Consider the following 23,247-nt stretch of genomic DNA (forward strand, 5'->3'; position numbering starts at 1 on the left):
GGCTGGAGCGGAGAGGTTATGGCGGCCTGGGATTTCGAATGTCAAAAAGGATGCGATGGGAGGGGGAACCATGACTTAGGGACGCGCTTGTCGAAAATGTAGGGTGTGTTACAAAAGTACCCCCACCGATTAGAACTAGCGGCCCTTTTGGCTCAGGGTTAGATGGGGGATTTCAAGTGTCGGGATTTGGCAGATGAATGGAGTTTTCGTGTGCGTTATAATTTCAAGATAACAAGGCGTGGGTTGTGAAGTCGCCAGTTTTGGGAGCACGATGTCTGAATTTTCGGGATATAACAAGGCGCGGGTTGAATTTTAGGGACAAGCCTAACGTGTAATATTGTACTTGTACGTACCAAATCAATTCGTACTTCCGTCAACAAAAAAAAAATAAAACTATTCACACCACACAAAGAGAGAGTCCTGTCCCGTTTTACTATACAAATGTTATTCAAAGCTACTCCCTCCTTCCATCTATATAGGGCCTAATGCTTTTTTGAGGCTAACTTTGACCAAATATTAGAGCAATAATATATGACATGCAACTTACACAAAGCACAACGTTAAATTCGTGTGTGAAAGGAGCTTTCAATGATATAATTTTCACATTGTGCATGTCATGTACTATTAATTCAAAGGCAGTCTTAAAAAACACATTAGGCCCTATATAGATGGAAGGAGGGAGTATGAATCCATGTTATGTCCAATTAAATTTTTTCGCTGGCTGTATAATGCATGTAACCTACTCATACCAACATTTTAGTGCATTCCAAATGTTTATACTATGCAATTCGAACTGAATTTGAATTCATTTTTCTATTTCAATAAGAATCTACAATCATGATTGTTGCCAACATCAACCATCATTCGTGTATTACCTTAACAACACACCACATGATTACTATAGAGATAGATATGAAATGTGTGTACTATATGAACTCGAATTCAATTTTTTGAATACACTTGATGTTGATTCCAAATAATAGTACATTTGATGTACTAACTATATATTCATAATCTAAACCATGTTCCATATGTACACCGTGTTTATCACACAAAGTATAGTGCCCCGCCCCCTACATTATGACAAGTATTTAGCCCTGAGCTGCAAAAGCCACAAATTAGCCCAAATTATAATCGATGTTCTATATATTATATGTAGTACTAGCAAGATGCCCATGCGTTCCACGGAACATCAACATGATCAAGGGGAGGCCTTATTTGCAAATATTGAGGGGTGTGGGTTTATTTTTTCAGAATTGCCATAGTTTCCTTCTTATCCGTCAGATATAAATCGGACGGCCTATATTGAAGGATGGCATGCACACCATCATCAACAACTCTGTTTCTTTATAAGGGTAGAGATAAAATATATTATATGTAGTATAACATGTTCATAACCACACCATGTGTATCACCGTTATATATATTCACACATGCGTCGGTTTGAAACACTGTGATAAATTCGTCAAATATCCGAATTAGCTTTTTATAATGAATTATGATCTTTATTCGTCTTTTACACCCACACAATCCTCTTATCTTTGTATCTAGCGCTAACTTTCTCTCGTGCATGCACACGCCCGCATCCCTCTCACCCTCCCTCAGCATTCTCTAGCTCCATCACGCAAATTCGTCTTTTCACTTTAGGTCGTTCACCCACGGTGTGTGTAGGCCCCCTAGCTCCTTCTTTACAGCACACATCGATCGATATGCCTCTCTAGCCAGGTGTGCCTACCACAAACACAAGCTTCCCCTCTTCTCTTATCACCATCCATGCCTCACTCCCACCACTCTTTTCATCGATCTCGTACTCGCACACCCCTTCCCCCTCGATATAGTATGCCTCTTGCACCACCTCCTAGATGCATCCCTCTCTCTCTATCCTTCTCCTCATGCCTTATTTGCTTCTAACACATACATGCATGTATATCGATCGATCTCCCTACGTATACCTAGCTAGGTCGACTTTAACTATTTCTCCCCACCCATCGATCGACGTACCTCACAAGTTATGTCTCTCCTTTCTCTGACAGAGGATGATTGATCTTCCTATGTAGTTATGTCTGCTTACCACAGCCATACTGCCCCCCTCATCATTCGTGCATGCCTCCTGACCCGTCTCTCACACGCACGTGCACAGACAGGCAGCCATCCCCTCTCTTATTGATATTGCAGTCGTGCCCTCCGTTTGTCTAGCAAGCCTCTCCCATCATTTGTTAGAAGCAACTCCACTACCACCCCCTCCAACACTCTAGCTCTGTCTCTCTCCCAACCTTATTCCTCTCCTACACATATGCATGGATGTCGATCGATCTCCCTTAATACATAAGGTAGGCCTCTCTCCTCCTCCACACATATACCAGCCATTGTACCTCTATAGTTAATTAGGCCTCCCCCCACCAGCACACACCGATAGTCGAGCGTTGTAGGTAGGTATCATGCCACAGAGACAAACTGCACATGTCCCCTCTCACGTTCCCGTAGGCTAGCCACTCTATATCTTTGACGTGGGCACACACAAATTTGATGGCACTCTTTATCGATCGCGCGCGCACACACACACATCATCCCTCTCTTTGATTCTATGGATACCTCAAGCCGATGATACCTCCACTCTCTTCTTGTGGATCGCCCCTCTATATATATGATATATCCAGGACTCTATTTCACACACATTGCATATGTTACATTTTTTGATTGACCCCCCCCCCCCAAAAAACACTCATGAACCCACACACTATATCTCTACGTTTGTATCTCTCTCACACAACCCCATGTAGGTGGTGTACGTACATGAAGAGAATAGGTGCACGTACTCACACTTCGTGCCCAGACACACCCGCGCAGGTACACGGTGGAGCTCTCTGTACGAAATGGCAGCCCACGTGCTAATTTGAACGCGTGTAGCGGTTGTTTACCTACGGAGGTCGTGTACCATGCGTGCATGAAACAAAGTTTGACTTGGTGCGTTGGCGTGTTATTTTTAAATAAAGTTGTATCACTTAATGGCATGTACACAAAATATAAAATGATTTTCATGGAGAAAAAGGTAGTGCGCTCCACTGTATACAATGGAGCATGTCTGCCTGGGTTTGTCTCTCTTCAGAATATCTAACACAAGGCTGCGGTGGCCTCTCTCTCTCACCATTGGTCACTGATCTGGCCGCATCCCGTCCGCCGGAGGAAAGGGAGGATGTGCATCGTTTCTCTGTGACAGTGCCGAGGCAGCACGTCCCGATCTGTGGTACACGTCGTTCTCTCTGACCAAGCTCCAGCGCGGTAGGGCCTACGTCACCTGCTCGTTGCCACAGTATGGGCAGATCCCGCCCGCCGCCACTCACCTGGTTACATCCCGATGACCCCCAGGTATCCCCTCTGGCCTTGCTCCACTGCCCGTCTTCCCATGTTGCTGCATGTGCAAAATCTTGCATGTGGATCTTCCATAGTTCTTTGCCCAAGACGTAGCTCATCCGGCGTGCTTTCCATATTGCAATCTCGTCCTCACACCGTTTTAGACAAACACAATTGTGTTGTTATCTTCCCTTAGGACAAGGAATATGCTTATTTTTTTCGTCGCATGTGTCATCAACTGTTATTGGCCAGTAATTGTTTCCTTTCTACCTCTTTTTTGCAAACAGGGCTATCACTACTAGAAAAACGGCTATAGCTAATATGGACATTAATGGAGCACCATGTATGTGGTGCGCCACTGCTATATAGCAGTGGTGCACCATATATAGGTGCGCCATTAATGGCCATATTACTAATGGCGCACCTGGTGTGTGGTGCGGCATTACTAAGTTTGACCAAGGTTTGACCCAGTCATACACATAGTAATGGCGCACTTTGTATAGGTGCGCCATTACTAAGTTCACATAGTAATGGCGCACCTTTACAAAGTGCGCCAATACTATGTGTATGACTAGGTCAAACCTTGGTCAAACTTAGTAATGGTGCACTTTGCATAGGTGCGCCATTACTATCTCAAACTTAGTAATGGCGCACCTATACAAAGTGCGCTATTACTAACTTTGACCAAGGTTTGACCAAGTCATACACATAGTAATGGCGCACTTTGTGAAGGTGCGCCATTACTAAATTTCAAACTTAGTAATCTCAAACTCCTTTTCAACCCTCATCAGCTGAGAGGATCATAACATCAGGATGGACCCAAAAGACCATAACTTTCTAGGTGGCCGAAAATTTCACCAAATGCACCCCCCCTCCCCCCGTAGACTCCCATTTCAGTTTTAAAAAATAAAAGAAAATGATGGAAATGTCAAAAAAATAAAAGAAAATAAGTTTCCCATGTGATATGTGGTCTAGTTGTTGGGAAAATTTACAAATATGAATTTCGACTTTATTTGCAAAATCTCTCTGGAATTTAGTAAAATGGGCATAACTTTTGCATACGAACTCGGATTAAAAAGTTTTTTATATGAAAAATCATCTATTCGAAAAGTTACATCCGAATTCAATCGGGGAACCTTGTTGAAGACTTTTAGAATCCCCAAAAACCTAACAGAATAAAAGATATGGGGCTTTTAAGATCTAGAGGGGGAAAATGGGAAAAAAAATTCAAACTTACTAATGGCGCACCATTTGCTAGGTGCGCCACTAGTAACAGAAAAAAATAATTGGTTTCTAACTTTTTTTGGAATTTTTTTTCAAAATATGATACGTAATATGACCGGGAAGTTTGAAACTTTTTTTTCAAAATGTCATCACACTCATGAACATGAACAAAGTCCTAGACATCAACAAGGTTTAATAGGATTGATATGATAGATATATCAACAAGTGCATGTTAAGTGAGATGGTGCTGGAGTTGGATAGAACAGAGAAGTTAAGTGTGCTCGGGCTGGAGTAGTGTGAGGATGGGTGCCCATCCGGGAAGTTTGACCACGGAGTGCGATTTGACTTGAGATTAAGCATATTGACCCGAGATTAAGCCATAGTGACCCGAGATTAAGAAAAAACGAAAAACAAATTGAAAAAATTGAAAAAAAAATCTGAAAAAAATTTTGTTAGCATGTGCGGCATTACTATTTATTACTAGTGGAGTGGTAATAGTGGCGCACCTATAGTGCACCATTAATGGCAAAAATAGGTGCGCCACTAACAGGCCTTTTCCTAGTAGTGTATCCATTTCACCTCATTGCTATTGCGACCTTTTGGTGAACTGCACAAATCAGTTTTTTCTTAAGAGTGTTTTGTGCAGTTGTATTAAAATGTCACACGGGCAACGTCTCTACATTTCAGTGCGACTGCAAAAAGAGAGATTGGTTTTGCTCTATCCTCCTCATCCAACTCCGAGCCTAATCTTTTCCAACTAGTTAGTCTTAAGAGAGACTGCAAAGGTGACTGACTTCTATTTGTGTGTTTATTGTTTCATCAGTAGTTCTCTATTATCGTAATCACACTTAATATCTTTGGAACAGGGACGCTCAGCTCTATTTTAGTGGAACTGCACAAAATGATCGGAATGTTGCATGCTCCAGACAGCTACTTTTTTCCCAACATGCCTTGTTGATTTAGACAGAGCTGGGGGGATGCTGCTGCGAATGAAAGCATGGATCAATTTTAATTTAACACCTTTTCACAACTTTGTCTTCAGTTTTGATGTAAATATTAGCTCTGATCTGCTAATCATTGAGATGTATTAGCAAGGAAGTTAGTTTTTGTTTTTTCCGAAAGAGCATCGATGGCAAGACACACGAAACAAAAGCTGAAAGCTTAGAGCATTGTACAATTTCATGTTGCTGGAAAATTATTTGTATAGTACGTCAATTATTTAAACAAATGCTGGAAGCTTGATAGCATTGCCAGGAGCCTCTTCAACATCCGGGTCCATGTGCCATGCACACAATTATACTCCTCCATTCCTAAATATTTGTCTTTAAAAAAATTTCAAATGGGCATATTTTAGAGTGTAGATTCCCTCATTTTGCTTTGTATGTAGTCACTCATTGAAATCTCTAGAAAGACAAATACTCCGGAGTATATTTAAGAACCGAGGGAGTAGTGCACAACCGCATGGGAGACTCAACCCAGTCGTTGCGCCCCATTAATAGTGAGTAATGAGAAGTCAAATCATAAGCCCCACCTTTCCCACTATAAGTTGCTCGAAAGAAGCAACCATTAATACACTCTTCTTTGACTCCGCTCATACTACTCCATCCGTCACTGTTTATAGAGCGTGCTTCAAAAAAAATCTCTAGGACCAAGGCGACTAGCGATCGGCCTGAAAAATAGCATTGGTAGTTATAGCATGACGTCTATTACTAGAGGAAATGATGCGTACACACATGCATGCAGTGCTTCCACCCCGTGTACACACATGCATGCACTTACTCCCCTCTGTAGTACATCGAAAGAAAATTGTGCACTTGATTGCGATTACCATGCCCTAATTAATTGAGCATTAAACCAAACGCGTCTAAAGTCACTCTGGTGGTGGAAATGCATTGAGAGAATGCATCAGAATGAAGCACACCCTATAAACTGTGACGGAGGGAGGAGGAGTATGGAGGTGCAAAACCAAGTACGCGTACGACCAGTCGGTCAACGCACCTCCTCTTGACATATCACTAACATGTCGGACCAGAGTGTGAGCAAACCGGTCTCAATTGATGGCAAAATGGCCAACCCGCCGCTCCTTGAGAGAGACAAGGAGCAAGAACACACAGACGGGCTCGCACGGAGGCCAAGATATATTCGAGCATGGTTGATCGATATCATCATTACATGTTCGATGTTTTTTTAATACTATACTATTGGGCTGTCATTTTCTGCCCTTCTCCCGAATAAATGTGTACTTTATCAGAGATTAAAATAAAATAAGAGTACAGACGCTCCACCATGCGGTTCTAGTAGTAGTACTACTCGTACTACTTAACCTTGCACTTGGCTCTTCGCCTCTTCGTGAAGTCGAACAATGATGGTACTCCGCATGTTGGGTACTACAATGTATGACTCTGGCAATCTGACACCGGATGAACTGATGCATGTCCACCACCTGGGCGAGGGTAGGTTGCATTAGTCAAAAGGCGTAAGCGAGCTTCACCTTGTCCTACAAGCTTCTCCTCATTCTGCGAGTTGACGGGACACACCAAAAAGTAGTGCTAGTCCATACTCCCTCCTTTCCGGTTAATATGGCTTAATCTTTTTTGCGGGTAAATCAGAGAGCTTTATTCATATATAAGCATTCTTAGGACGATCAGCCAAGATACTGGTCACTAGAAAGTGAGATACCCCACAAAAAAAAAGAAGGAAGCAAAGTGTTTCATCAAGCCAGCTCTCGACCACATTCAAAGTGCAGCAAGCACGGTTCGCACAAAGGTGTGCCGCAAGGTTTGCTGACCTATTTACATGCTGAATAACAAAAAAAGAGGAAATATTACCGAGCGCTCCTATTTGTAACAGGATATGAGCAAAAAATTAAGCGAGAATTGTGGCGAGTGTTCCATGCAATCAACTTCCATTATCACATGCGAGAACCCTCGAAGAGAACAAAATGTGTTGAAGATTGCTTTATCACATTTTTAAAATATAATAAGAGTTCAGACGCTCCTCCATTAGGTTCCTAGTAGTATAGTACATACCTCTATAGACTATAGTAGTAGTACCAGTACTAGTAAACGTTTTGCTTGGTTGTTCGCCTCTTCGGGAAGTCGAACAATAATAGTACTAGTATAGTGTATGCTTCTGGCAATCGGACACCGAATTAACTATTGCATGTCCACCGCCTGAGCGAGGGAGAGCTTGCATTAGTAAAAAGTTTCTCCTTGTCCTGTGAGCCACCGCGCGCAAGCTTCTCCAATCCTGCAAGCTTCTCCTCGTTCGGCAAGTTTATGGGACACATCAAAGTAATGCTAGTCCATACTGCCTCCTCTCCGGTTAATATGGCTTAATTTCAAACGAGATAAATACACTGTCTGTCACTGTATATTTATACAAATACGGTCAGTGGACTTTATAATACGCTCATTGTGCTCAATATATACATTTTCCGGTGTTTATACGGTCACTAGCTCACCCTGGCTGAGTATGTGTGTGCATGCATGTGTAGGTTGAGCACTTGAGTGTGACCGTGTGTTCTGTCGTGTGCTCGGACATGCATGCATTAGGGCGTCGTGCGCGTTTTTGCGTCCATGTGTATGTGTGACTGTTGCATGCGTGCACGAGGTTGTACTCCCTTACATTCACATGTTCATAAGTCAATGCTTTGTCAAAACGTTGCATGCAAGGTTTAACCATTCGTTGTTCACGCATGCATTCCTGATATTAATATGTTGGTAAAGACAATTTTATTGAGGAAAACGAGCCCATGAATTGAGTACAAAGGGGACCAATAAGCCAGGACGGAGGGAGTACCTGTAGTGAACCGTAAGGAGGGAGTATGTACTAGTAGTACAATACTATGTAACAACGTGAAGTAACAAAATTCCTCTATGCGCATCATGTCTACGTGTCATGCAAGAAAATAGATTTAAGTACAAGTGAGACTCAGGAACGGTCATACACGTAGGGGGAGTATGTGTAGGGGCCACTAAGAAGCAGTCAAATCACACAGTAGGTTAGTCGGAAGAAGCAACCATCATTTCACTCTTCAATGACACTTACGCAATATAAAATGGTTGATATGGAGAGAAAAAGAAAATGACTATATATACACTAGCAGGAGCCTAAGCTACAAGCCTGCTTGCTTGGGTTGCTCTCTTCACAAGCATAGAACGACGATGGCCACACCGCTGGTCACATATCCGGCCTGATCCCACCGCTAGGGGAAGGGAACAATGTTCTGCGTAGATGCGGCCGACATTGGCGAGGGAGAAAACCCACAGTCGGTGCGTCCCAATCGGGGGTCCCCGTGGTATGGGCTGATGCCGCGTCCCAACCGCCCTTCTAACTACAGCCCGATGTCCTAGGTAGTACATCTTCCTTTTGGAGCCGGCTTGCTCCACTACCGCAGCTCCCCACGTAGCTCCATCTCCATGTTGATCTTTCTCTACTTCTACCGGCTTATATTTGTGATGAGTTTATGTCTCATGAACTAGTGCTAATACTATTATACTAATCACACTTCTTCAATATCTTTGCCATTAGGGATGCTCAGCTCGATTTTAGTGGAACTACACAACAGCATCATATGATCCGAGGATGCCAGCCGTCTTTCCTTCGACAGGTTCTACCTAGCTAGGAAACTAAATCATGTTTAGGGTTTAGGGTTTAAGTCGTAGTGACCCCATCAGTAGTTTTTCTTTTATACACGCTCTGACAACTTTTGTCTTTAGTTGTGAAGTAAGTATTGGCTATGATCTGTGAATCATTGAGATGCATCAACATGCATGTTGGTTTTCCACTATATTTGATGGAATGTTGTAACGGGGCAACCTTGGAGGAGGAATGAAAATGGAGTGAAAAGTTTCCGTTTTTCCGAAGAAAAAATGGAAATGGATAGAAACCAATGTTTCGTTTCGTTGGATAGTGCCATCGAGAAAAACCAACATTTAAATCATGTATGTCGCGTTCGTGTCTTACCCTCCTCCACGGCTCGACCCCACACGGTCGCATGGCATGCCACTCACCGCAAACCGAGTATATGATAACTTTTCCGCCTGCTTGTCGATGGATCGCGCCATGGAGTACTAGCACTACTGGAAGAGATTGACGAGTTGGGGGAGGACAGCTAGCTGTAGCACGGGCTCCCAAGAACTTTTTACATGCATGTTGTGACTGGCTATTGCGACCTTTGAACGCGGAGTAGTCGTGTGCACCGGGAAGCGGCACGGGCAACGCTCCCTTGGCCGGCGCGCCGCTTCAATGTCGGCGCCAGTGAGAGGTCACGTCCACTCTGGCCTGGCATGAATGCGACACTCATTGTTTCGGGCGAGAAGCATGCGCGGGTGATGGAGAGGGTTCGGGTTAGTCAAGAGCGGGCGTGGCAGTGGTCCGGACGCCTGCAAACAAGAGATGATGCACATTAATATTGCTGCGTATATAATTAACAACGTAAATAATGTGCCAGTTGGACAAATATGATTGGAGAGATGGAGATGGAATTTTACGTAAACACGGATATGCATGTCTATGCCTAAAAAATTGTCCGCCGGTTTTCGTTTCTTTTTTCCGGGAACGTGTGTATTCTATTTAAAACCACTGCTATGGAGAGATTTTTTTTACTCCATTGTATATATAGCCTCTTGTCTGATAGGGTTTCTTGCATCTCGCTCTCTCACCCTCTCCATATCAAAACAAGATGACAGTGTCCACTCTATCTCTCTCCTCACCGGTGGTCACAGATCCGGCTTAATCCCGTCCCCTGCGGGAGGTTAGGAGGTGCAGCGTTGACGTTGTCGCCGTCGGTAATGGAGGAAGCCGATGCGCACCGTCCTCTCGGAGCCGGCGTTGGTGCGGACGAAGGTCCTCCGCGCCCTTGTTCACTGCCTCGTGTGGGCAGATCCTGCCCGCCCGCCTAAGCGACATCTCGTCCACCTAAGGTATAACTTCTTGTACTGGTCCAGCTCCCAAGTCATTGCATGCGGGTTTTCTTCTATGCGACTACTCCCCAGCTCCCCATGTATAGTAGCTAGGGTTCGTCGGCTGGTCCAACATCACCTACTATTATAGAGGAAATGCCACTCAAAAGGTTGTCCTGATTTATGCCTCTGTGGAGGTATACATGTTGTTTCGACAAAAAGTACATGGTGGTTATGCGGTCATTGTCCATATGCTCCTATTGCTGCTCCTAATCTAATACTATCACTGGTTAAATGAAGAAATGTTTTTTTCTTGGGTATCTTGATTTAGTTCCCATCAAGATAATCATGATGCTTCTGTTTGTTGGTGTACTTTTCATTAATTCTTATTGACAATTGAGATGTCGTTGTTAATCTTGTACCACTACCAAAACAAAGTAACAACACTATATCCCTTTTTTATATTTTTGCAAACAGCGACGTGTATTGATACATCTCCATCGTATCTACTTTTCCAAACACTTTTGCCCTTGTTTTGGACTCTAACTTGCATGATTTGAATGGAACTAACCCGGACTGACACTATTTTCAGCAGAACTGCCAAGGTGTTATTTTTGTGCAGAAATAAAAGTTCTCGGAATGACCTGAAAATCAAAGGAGCAACTTTTCAGAATTAATAAAAAATACTGGCAAAAGAAATAGCATCAGGGGGCCCACACCCTGTCCACGAGGGTGGGGGCGTGCCCCCTCCCCCTGGGCATGCCCCTGTCTCGTGGGCCCCCTGGACGTCCACCGACCTCAACTCCAACTCCATATATTTGCTTACGCGGAGGAAAAATCAAAGAGAAAGATTCATCGCGTTTTACGATACGGACCCGCCGCCAAGCCCTAATCTCTCTCGGGAGGGCTGATCTGGAGTCTGTTCGGGGCTTCGGAGAGGGGGATTCATCGCCGTCGTCATCATCAACCATCCTCCATCACCAATTTCATGATGCTCACCGCTGTGCGTGAGTTATTCCATCATAGGCTTGCTAGACGGTGATGGGTTGGATGAGATTTACCATGTAATCAAGTTAGTTTTGTTAGGGTTTGATCCCTAGTATCCACTATGTTCCGAGATTGATGTTGCTATGACTTTGCTATGCTTAATGCTTGTCACTGGGGCCCGAGTGCCATGATTTCAGATCTGAACCTATTATGTTTTCATGAATATATGTGAGTTCTTGATCCTATCTTGCAAGTCTATAGTCACCTATTATGTGTTATGATCCGACAACCCCGAAGTGAAAATAATTGGGATACTTCTCGGTGATGAGCTTAGTTTGAGGAGTTCATGTATTCACTATGTGTTAAGGCTTTGGTCCGGTACTCTATTAAAAGGAGGCCTTAATATCTCTTAGTTTCCATTAGGATCCCGCTTCCATGGGAGCGTAGGACAAAAGATGTCATGCAAGTTCTTTTCCATAAGCATGTATGACTATATTCGGAACACGTGCCTACATTACATTGATGAACTAGAGCTAGTTCTGTGTCACCCTATCTTATAACTATTACATGAGGAATCGTATCCAACATAACTATCCATCACTTATCCAATGCCTACAAGCTTTTCACAAATTGTTCCTTGCTTATTTACTTTACCGTTGCTACTGTTACAATTACTACAAAACTACTATCGTTACTTTTGCCACTATTGCTGTTACTTCCATACTACTTTGCTACTAAATACTTTGCTATAGATACTAAGTTATCCAGGTGTGGTTGAATTGACAACTCAACTGCTAATACTTGAGAATATTTTTTGGCTCCCCTTGTGTCGAATCAATAAATTTCGGTTGAATACTCTACCCTCGAAAACTGTTGCGATCCCCTATACTTGTGGGTTATCAAGACTATTTTCTGGCGCCATTGCCGGGGAGCATAGCTCTATTCTTTGAGTCACTTGGGATTTATATCTGCTGGTCACTATGAGGAACTTGAAAGACGAAAGAACTAAGATTTTCCCTCAACTACGAGGGGAGGTAAGGAACTGCCATCTAGCTCTGCACTAGATTCTCCTTCTGTTTTGAGTAAGCTTGCTACACCTAAACCTGCTACAGCTATTAATTCTGATATGTCGCATGTTATTGATGATGCCACTTCTATTATGCATGATACTTATGATGAAACTACTTCTATGCTTGATACTACTATGCCATTAGGTGAATATCTTGATGAACAACTTGCTAGGGTTAGAGAGAATGAAATTATTGAAGATGGTGATGATGAAGGTTCTCCCCCTAAATATGAATTGCCTGTTGTTCCTGAGGTTTATGTTATGGATGAAGAAACTACTAGAGCTATTCTTGCTTGTAATGATAGATCTCATCTTAAGAAGTTATTAGCTAAATGGAAACAAAAATCTCTAAATGCTAGAATGAAATATGACCCTGCTTTTGCTACTTCACCTATCTTTGTTACTGATAAGGATTATGAATTCTCTGTCGATCCTGAGATAATTAGTTTGGTTGAATCTGATCCTTTTTATGGCAATGAATCTGAAACTGTTGTGGCACATCTTACTAAATTGAATGATATAGCCACCCTGTTCACTAATGATGAGAAGTCTCGCTATTATTATATCCTTAAGATATTTCCATCCTCATTAAAGGGTGATGCTAAAACTTGGTTTAATTCTCTTGATCCTAGTTGTGTGCGTAGTCCCCAGGATATGATTTATTACTTCTCTGCTAAAAATTCCCTACTCATAAGAAACAAGCTACCTTGAGGGAAATATATAATTTTGTGCAAATTGAAGAAGAGAGTCTCCCACAAGCTTGGGGGAGGCTTATCCGATTACTTAATGATTTGCCTGATCATCCTCTTAAGAAAGATGAAATACTTGATATCTTTATAATGGACTAACCGATGCTTCCAAGGACCACTTGGATAGTCGTGCTGGTTGTGTTTTTAGGGAAAGAAGAGTCGACCAAGATGAATTACTATTGAATAATATGTTGACTAATGAAAATAATTGGACTCTTCCCGAGCCAATTCACGAGCCAATTGAGCCAATTCCTGAGCCAACTCCTAAACCAACTCTGAAGAATAGGGGTGTTCTATTTCTCAGTCATGAAGATATGCAAGAGGCAAAGAAATCTATGAAAGAAAAAGGTATTAAAGATAAAGATGTTAAGAATTTACCTCCTGTTGAAGAAATACATGGTCTTAATCTACCACCTATTGAAGAAACACATTGTCTTGATAGCCTGACACAGGTAGTAAAGGTAAATTCTCTTTATAGATATGATAAAGTTGAAATCCCGTCTACTAAGTTTCCTAGCCAATGTTTAGATGAATTTGATGACTTTATGGCTAGACAAGAAAACTTCAATGCTTATGTTGGTAGAGAATTAAAGAGTAATGCTTACATGATTGGACGCTTGAGTGATTATATGGCTAGAGTTAAAGGTGAACTTAAACTCATTAGCAAATATGCTTCTATGGTTACCACTCAAGTAGAACAAGTACTTAAAGCTCAAAGTGATTTGCTTGATGAATTAAATAATAAACATGACTTTGCTGTTAAAGTGGCTACTAGAACTGGTAGAATGACTCAGGAACCTTTGTATCCTAAAGGCCACCCTAAGAGAATTGAGCAAGATTCTCAGAGAAATAATTTAGAGGCACCTAGTTCTTCTAAAAAGAAGAAAAAGAAAAATGATAGGACTTTGCATGCTTCTAGTGAACCTGTTGTAGACACACCTGAGAATCCCAATGATATTTCTATCTCCGATGCTGAAACACAATCTGGTGATGAACATGAACCTAGTGATAATGTTAATGATAATGTTCATGTTGATGCTCAACCTAGCAATAATAATGATGTAGAGATTGAACCTGCTGTTGATCTTGATAACCCACAATCAAAGAATCAACGTTATAATAAGAGAGACTTTGTTGCTTGGAAGCACGGTTAAGAAAGAGAACCATGGGTTTAGAAATCCATGCCTTTTCCTCCCAAGCCATCCAAGAAAAAGGATGATGAGGATTTTGAGCGCTTTGCTGAAATGATTAGACCTATCTTCTTACGTATGCGCTTAACTGATATGCTTAGAGTCAATCCTTATGCTAAATACATGAAGGATATTATTACAAATAAAAGAAAGATACCGGAAGCTGAAATTTCCACCATTCTTGCTAATTACACTTCTAAAGGTGGAATACCAAAGAAACTTGGAGATCCAGGAGTACCAACTATACCTTGCTGCACTAAAAGAAACTATGTTAAAACTGCTTTATGTGATCTTGGAGCCGGTGTTAGTGTTATGCCTCTCTATTTATATCGTAGACTTGAATTGAATAAGTTGACACCTACTGAAATATCTTTGCAAATGGCCGATAAATCAACTGCTATACCTGTCAGAATTTGTGAGGATGTGCCTGTTGTGGTTGCAAATGTCACTATCTTAACGGACTTTGTTATTCTTGATATTCCCGAGGACGATAGTATGTCGATTATCCTTGGTAGACCCTTTTTGAACACTGCAAGGGCTGTTAGTGATTGCAACAAAGGCAATGTCACTTTTCATGTTAATGGTAATGAGCATACGGTACACTTTTCGAGGAAACAAGCACAAGTTCATAGCATCAATTCTATTGGAAAAATTCCAACTATCATTATTGGAGGTTTTGAATTCCCTCTTCCTACTTTCAAGAAAAAAATATGATATTCTTATTATTAGGGATGTTCATATCCCTATTGAGGTAACCTAGTGTTATTTGAAATTTCTCTAGTTCCATGTTATTCGGAATGAGTTTGTTAACAAGACTTGATCAACCTTGTTAGTGGATTCCTTTTGATGATCATGAGATGGATGAAACTAGAAGGCACAACCTTCTATACCCTCTTTTTAATTTCTATTAATTAGATTAAATAAAGCAAAAATAGTATTTTCTGTCTGTTTTCTGAATTATCCATGCAATAAAAATATCCCGGAAATAAAAGTTCTCCAAATGCCCTGCCAATTTAGTATGATTTTTTCTGGAATATTTGAGAATATTTGGCACTAAGAACACAGCAGGGGGGCAAGCAGCTGGCCACGAGGGTCCCAGACGCGCCAACCCTTACAGGGCGCGCCCCCTGATGTCTACTACACAACCTTCTTCTTGTAGACATTGTCGGGCCTGCAAGTGCACAGGTTTGTAGGAAGTAGCAAATTTCCCTCAAGTGGATGACCTAAGGTTTATCAATCCGTAAGAGGCGTAGGATGAAGAGGGTCTCTCTCAAACAACCCTGCAACAAAATAACAAAAAAGTCTCTTGTGTCCCCAACACACCCAATACAATGGTAAATTGTATAGGTGCACTAGTTCGGCGAAGAGATGGTGATACAAGTGCAATATGGATGGTAGATAAAGGTATTTGTAATCTGAAATAATAAAAACAGCAAGGTAACTAATGATAAAAGTGAGCGTAAACGGTATTGCAATGATAGGAAACAAGGCCTAGGGTTCATACTTTCACTAGTGCAAGTTCTCTCAACAATAATAACATAGATAGAACATATGACAGGCCCTCAACATGCAACAAAGAGTCACTCCAAAGCCACTAATAGCGGAGAACAAACGTAGAGATTATGGTCGGGTACGAAACCACCACAAAGCTATTCTTTTGAATCGATCTATAAAAGAGTTCGTACTAGAATAACACCTTAAGATACAAATCAACCAAAACTCTAATGTCACCTAGATACTCCATTGTCACCTCAAGTATCCGTGGGCATGATTATACGATATGCATCACACAATCTCAGATTCATCCAACCAATGTAAAAGTACTTCAAAGAGTGCCCCAAAGCTACTACCGGAGAGTCAAGAACGTGTGCCAACCCCTATGCATAGGTTACCAAGTGTCATGAAACCCGCAAGTTGATCACCAAAACATACATCAAGTGGCACATGATATCCCACTGCCACCACAGATAATCACAGCAAGACATACATCAAGTGTTCATAAAAGACTCAATCTGATAAGATAACTTCAAAGGGGAAACTCAATTCATCACAAGAGAGTAGAGGGGGAGAAACATCATAAGATCCAACTACAATAGCAAAGCTCAGGATACATCAAGATCGTGCCATAGATGGAACACGAGAGAGAACACGAGAGAGAGAGAGAGAGATCAAACACATAGCTACTGGTACATACCCTCAGCCCCGAGGGTGAACTACTCCCTCCTCGTCATGGATAGCACCGGGATGATGAAGATGGCCACCGGTGATGGGATCCCCCTCCGGCAGGGTGCCGGAACAGGGTCCCGATTGGTTTTTGGTGGCTACAGAGGCTTGCGGCGGCGGAACTCCCGATCTATCTTCTGTTCTGGAAGTTTTAGGGTACGTAGGTATATATGGGTGCAGGGGGTACGTCAGTGGACCTCCGGGTGCTCACGAGGTAGGGGGCGCGCCCAGGGGGCGCGCCCCCCACCCTCGTGGGCAGCCCGGGAATCCCCTGACGTGCACTCCAAGCCCATCTGATTGGTTTCCTTCCAAAATTAACTTCTCCAGTTGATTTCGTTCCGTTTTGACTCCGTCTGATATTCCTTTTCCTCGAAACACTGAAATAGGCATAAAACAGCAAATCTGGGTTGGGCCTCCGGTTAATAGGTTAGTCCCAAAAATAATATAAAAGTGGATAATAAAGCCCAATATTGCCTAAAACTGTAGATAAATTAGCATGGAGCAATCAAAAATTATAGATACGTTGGAGACGTATCAAGCATCCCCAAGCTTAATTCCTGCTCGTCCTCAAGTAGGTAAATGATAAAAAAGAATTTTTGATGGAGAGTGATACTTTGGCATAATTTCAGTGTAAATCTTCTTAATTGTGATAGGAATATTCAGATCCGAAAGATTCAAGACAAAAGTTCATATTGACACAAAAATAATAATACTTCAAGCATACTAATCAAAATAATCATGTCTTCTCAAAATAACATGGCCAAAGAAAGTTCATCCCTACGAAATCATATGGTTAGGCTATGCTTCATTTTCGTCACAAAAAGATGTTCCCAACTTCTATACCCCCGATGACAAGCCAAGCAATTGTTTCATACTTAAATGATCTCAAACTTTTTCAACTTTCACGCAATACATGAGCGCGAGCCTTGGATATAACACTATGGGTGGAATAGAATATGATGATGGGGATTGTGTGGAGAAGACAAAAAAGGAGAAGGTCTCACATTGACGAGGCTAATCGACGGGCTATGGAGATGCCCATCAATTGATGTCAACATGAGGAGTAGGGATTTCCATGCAACGGATGCACTAGAGCTATGAATGCTCAATAAAAGAAAACTAGTGGGTGTGCATCCAACTCGCTTGCTCACGATGACCTAGGGCATTTTGAGGAAGCCCATCATTGGAATATACAAGCCAAGTTCTATAATGAAAAATTCCCACTAGTATAAAAAGACAACTTATGAGACTCACTATCATGAAGAACAAGGTGCTACTTTGAAGCACAAGTGTGGTAAAAGGATAGTAGCATTGTCCCTTCTCTCTTTTTCTCTCTTTTTTTTGTTTGGGCCTTTCTCTTTCTTTTTTTTATTTTCGTCCGAAGTCTCATCCCGACTTATGGGGGAATCATAGTCTCCATCATCCTTTCCTCACTTGGGACAATGCGCTAATAATGATGATCATCACACTTTTATTTTTCTTACAACTCAACAATTACAACTCGAAACTTAGAACAAGATATGACTCTATATGAATGCCTCCGGCGGTGTACTGGGATGGTGCAATGAATCAAGAGTGATACGTATGGAAAATAATGCATGGTGGCTTTGCCACAAATACGATGTCAACTACATGATCATGCAATGGCAATATGACAAAAGTAATGTATGTCATGATGATGATGATGGAAGTTGCATGGCAATATATCTCGGAATGGCTATGGAAATGCCATGTTAGGTAGGTATGGTGGCTGTTTTGAGGAAGATATAAGGAGGTTTATGTGTGATAGAGCGAATCGTATCACGGGGTTTGGATGCACCGGCGAAGTTTGCACCAACTCTCAAGGTGAGAAAGGGCAATGCACGGTACCGAAGAGGCTAGCAAAGGTGGAAAGGTGAGAGTGCGTATAATCCATGAACTCAACATTAGTCAAAAGAACTCATATACTTATTGCAAAAATTTCGAAGCCATCAAAAAATTCAAGTACTACGCACATGCTCCTAGGGGGATAGATTGGTAGGAAAAGACCATCACTCGTCCCCGACCGCCACTCATAAGGATGCACAAGCCAGGTACACTTCATGTTTCAAATTTGTTACACAACTTTACCCATACGTGCATGCTACGAGACTCGCAATTTCAACACAAGTATTTCTCAAATTCACAATTATCAACTAGCTCGAGTTTGATATTATTACCTCCATATCTCAAAACAATTATCAAGCACCAAACTTATCTTTAGTATTCAATTTACTCAAAAGAAAGTTTCACATGTCTTGAACACTAAGTATATTAACATTAAGCAAATTACCATGCTATTAATGACTCCCAAAATAATCTAAGTGAAGCATGAGAGATCAATAGTTTCTTAAAAACAAATCCAGCACCGTGCTCTAAAAGATATAAGTGAAGCACTAGAGAAAATGACAAACTACTCCAAAAGATATAAGTGAAGGTCAATGAGTAACTAAATAATTATGCAATTATGCAAAGACTCTCTCTCATTTAATAATTTCAAATCTTGATACTTTACTCAAACAGCAAGCAAAGCTAAAGAAAATGACATGACGCTCCAAGCAAAACACATATCATCTGGTGAATAAAAATATAGCTCCAAGTAAAGTTACCGATGAACGAAGACGAAAGAGGGGATGCCTTATGGGGCATCCACAAGCTTAGGCTCTTGGTTATCCTTGAATATTACCTTGGGGTGCCTTGGGCATCCCCAAGCTTAGGCTCTTGCCACTCCTTATTCCATAGTCCATCGAATCTTTACCCAAAACTTGAAAACTCCACAACACAAAACTCAACAGAAAACTCGTAAGCTCCGTTAGTATAAGAAAATAAAACCACCACTTAGGTACTGTAATGAACTCATTCTAAATTCATATTGGTGTAATATCTACTGTATTCTAACTTCTCTATGGTTCATAGCACTTAATACTAGCCATAGATGCATCAAAATAAGCAAACAACACATAGAAAACAGAATCTGTCAAAAACAGAACAGTCTGTAGTAATCTGTATCAAACGTATACTTCTAGAAGTCCTAAGAAATTAGGAAGTCCTAAGAAATTCGTGTACCAATCCACAGCAAAAAGAATTAGATCAGAATCACGTTTCTGTGAATTAACAAAACTAATTTACTGGGTGCAAAAGTTTCTGACTTTCAGCAGGATCAACACAACTATCACCGTAAGCCATCCTAAAGGTCTTACTTGGCACTTTATTGAAACAAAAGCTATAAAATATGATTACTACAGTATCATAATCATGTCAGCACACAAAAACAGTAAGGATAAGTATTGGGTTGTCTCCCAACAAGCGCTTTTCTTTAATGCCTTTCTAGCTAGGCATGGTGATGACAATGATGCTCACATAAAAGATAAGAATTGAAACATAACAGGAGCATCATGAAGCATATGACTAGAACTTTTAAGTCTAACCCACTTCCTATGCATAGGGATTTTGTGAGAAAACAACTTATGGGAACAATAATCAACAAGCATAGGAAGGTAAAACAAGCATAGCTTCAAGATTTTAAGCACATAGAGAGGAAACTTGATATTATTGCAATTCCTACAAGCATATGTTCCTCCCTCATAATAATTTTCAGTAGCATCATGAATAAATTAAACAATATAACCAGCACCTAAAGCATTCTTTTCATGATCTACAAGCATAGAAAATTTACTACTCTCCACATAAGCAAAATTCTTCTCATTCGGAATAGTGGAAGTATCATAAGAGACTTGAACACTAAAAATTGTTTCCACATTAAAAGAGTAATGTTCAGAAAAAGGGTAATCATAATCATGACAAGATTTGTAAATATAATCATAACTACTTTTTATAGCATAAGTTTCATCACAATAATCATCATAAGTAGCAACTTCGTTCTCATCATAATCGATTGAAACCTCTCCCAAGATAGTGGAATCACTAAATAAAGTTGACACTCTTCCAAATCCACTTTCGTATTCATCACAATAAAATTCAACATCCTCCAAAATAGTGGGATCACTACTTCCTACCAAATTAGGAAGTCCTAAGAAATTCGTGTACCAATCCACAGCAAAAAGAATTAGATCAGAATCACGTTTCTGTGAATTAACAAAACTAATTTACTGGGTGCAAAAGTTTCTGATTTTCAGCAGGATCAACACAACTATCACCGTAAGCCATCCTAAAGTCTCTCAAACAACCCTGCAACCAAATAACAAAAAGTCTCTTGTGTCCCCAACACACCCAATACAATGGTAAATTGTATAGGTGCACTAGTTCGGCGAAGAGATGGTGATACAAGTGCAATATGGATGGTAGATAAAGGTATTTGTAATCTGAAATAATAAAAACAGCAAGGTAACTAATGATAAAAGTGAGCGTAAACGGTATTGCAATGATAGGAAACAAGGCCCAGGGTTCATACTTTCACTAGTGCAAGTTCTCTCCATAATAATAACATAGATAGAACATATGACAAGCCCTCAACATGCAACAAAGAGTCACTCCAAAGCCACTAATAGCGGAGAACAAACGTAGAGATTATGGCCGGGTACGAAACCACCACAAAGCTATTCTTTCGGATTGATCTATAAAAGAGTTCATACTAGAATAACACCTTAAGATACAAATCAACCAAAACCCTAATGTCACCTAGATACTCCATTGTCACCTCAAGTATCTGTGGGCATGATTATATGATATGCATCACACAATCTCAAATTCATCCAACCAACATAAAAGTACTTCAAAGAGTGCCCCAAAGCTACTACCGGAGAGTCAAGAACGTGTGCCAACCCCTATGCATAGGTTCCCAAGTGTCACGAAACCCGCAAAGTTGATCACCAAAACATACATCAAGTGGCACATGATATCCCATTGTCACCATAGATAATCACCGCAAGACATACGTCAAGTGTTCACAAAAGACTCAATCCGATAAGATAACTTCAAAGGGGAAACTCAATTCATCACAAGAGAGTAGAGGGGGAGAAACATCATAAGATCCAACTACAATAGCAAAGCTCGGGATACATCAAGATCGTGCCATAGATGGAAGACGAGAGAGAACACAAGAGAGAGAGATCAAACACATAGCTACTGGTACATACCCTCAGCCCCGAGGGTGAACTACTCCCTTCTTGTCATGGATAGCGTCGGGATGATGAATATGGCCACCGGTGATGGGATCCCCCTCCGGCAGGGTGCCGGAACAGGATCCCGATTGGTTTTTGGTGGCTACAGAGGCTTGCGGCGGCGGAACTCCCGATCTATCTTCTGTTCTGGAAGTTTTAGGGTACGTAGGTATATATGGGTGCAGGGGGTACGTCGGTGGACCTCCAGGGTGCTCACGAGGTAGGGGGGCGCGCCCAGGGGGGCGCCCCCACCCTCGTGGGCAGCCCGGGAATCCCCTGACGTGCACTCCAAGCCCATCTGATTGGTTTCCTTCCAAAATTAACTTCTCCAGTTGTTTCGTTCCGTTTTGACTCCATCTGATATTCCTTTTCCTCGAAACACTGAAATAGGCATAAAACAACAAATCTGGGCTGGGCCTCCGGTTAATAGGTTAGTCCCAAAAATAATATAAAAGTGGATAATAAAGCCCAATATTGCCTAAAACAGTAGATAAAGTAGCATGGAGCAATCAAAAAATATAGATACGTTGGAGACGTATCACCCCCTCCCTCGTGGGCCCATGGTGGCCCCCCTCCACTTATTCTTGCACCCACGCACTTCATCTTCCTCCCAAAAAAATCACCATCCAGCTCAAGCACGACTTCTAGCTCACTTTGCTGCCATTTTCGATCTCCTTGCTCAAAGCTCCATTCACAAAACTCCTTTGGGGGATTTTTCTTTGGTATGTGACTCCTCTAGTGGTCCAATTAGTTTTTGTTCTAGTGCTTTATTCATTGAATTTTTTTGCTGCCTAGGTGACCATGTTCTTGAGCTTGCATGTCAAACTTTTGAGGTCCCAAGTAATTCTAATGCATGATATAGGCTCTAGGCACTTGTGGGAGTAGTTGCTATCAGTTTTGTTGAGTTTGATTCACTTTTATTTTGAGTTACTAAAAATTTCATAAATTTTTCAGAGGAAGAAATATGTCTAGGAAAATGTACCAAGGTGGTTCTTCAAGAAAGCAAGCACCCAGGCGCGCAATGCGTGAGCAAGATGATGAACCACCAAGGGAAGCTGATGTGCGGCCTTGTGAATGGCCATCAGAAGAGTTTATGGTCAATGCAGGCATCAACGATGAATTTGATGCATATGTGCGTAATGCCGATCTTGAGGACTTCATGCAAGATAAGTGTCCTTAATACTACTTTTTGACTAATTCATTCGTGAGAAGGTTTAAATTTTCATCTTCGTGTAATTCTCAAAGTGTCATGTTTGATATTTATGATCAATCATATACCATGGACCTAGAAGATTTTACTACTGCTTGCAAACTCCCACAGTGGGGTAGTGTTAATGAACCCCGTAAATCTGAATATAAAGACTTTCTTGCTAGTATCATTGTGGAAGAATCTAGAGAAATAACACAAGC

Source organism: Triticum dicoccoides, chromosome 1B (assembly GCF_002162155.2).
Source record: "Triticum dicoccoides isolate Atlit2015 ecotype Zavitan chromosome 1B, WEW_v2.0, whole genome shotgun sequence".
NCBI lineage: Eukaryota > Viridiplantae > Streptophyta > Magnoliopsida > Poales > Poaceae > Triticum > Triticum dicoccoides.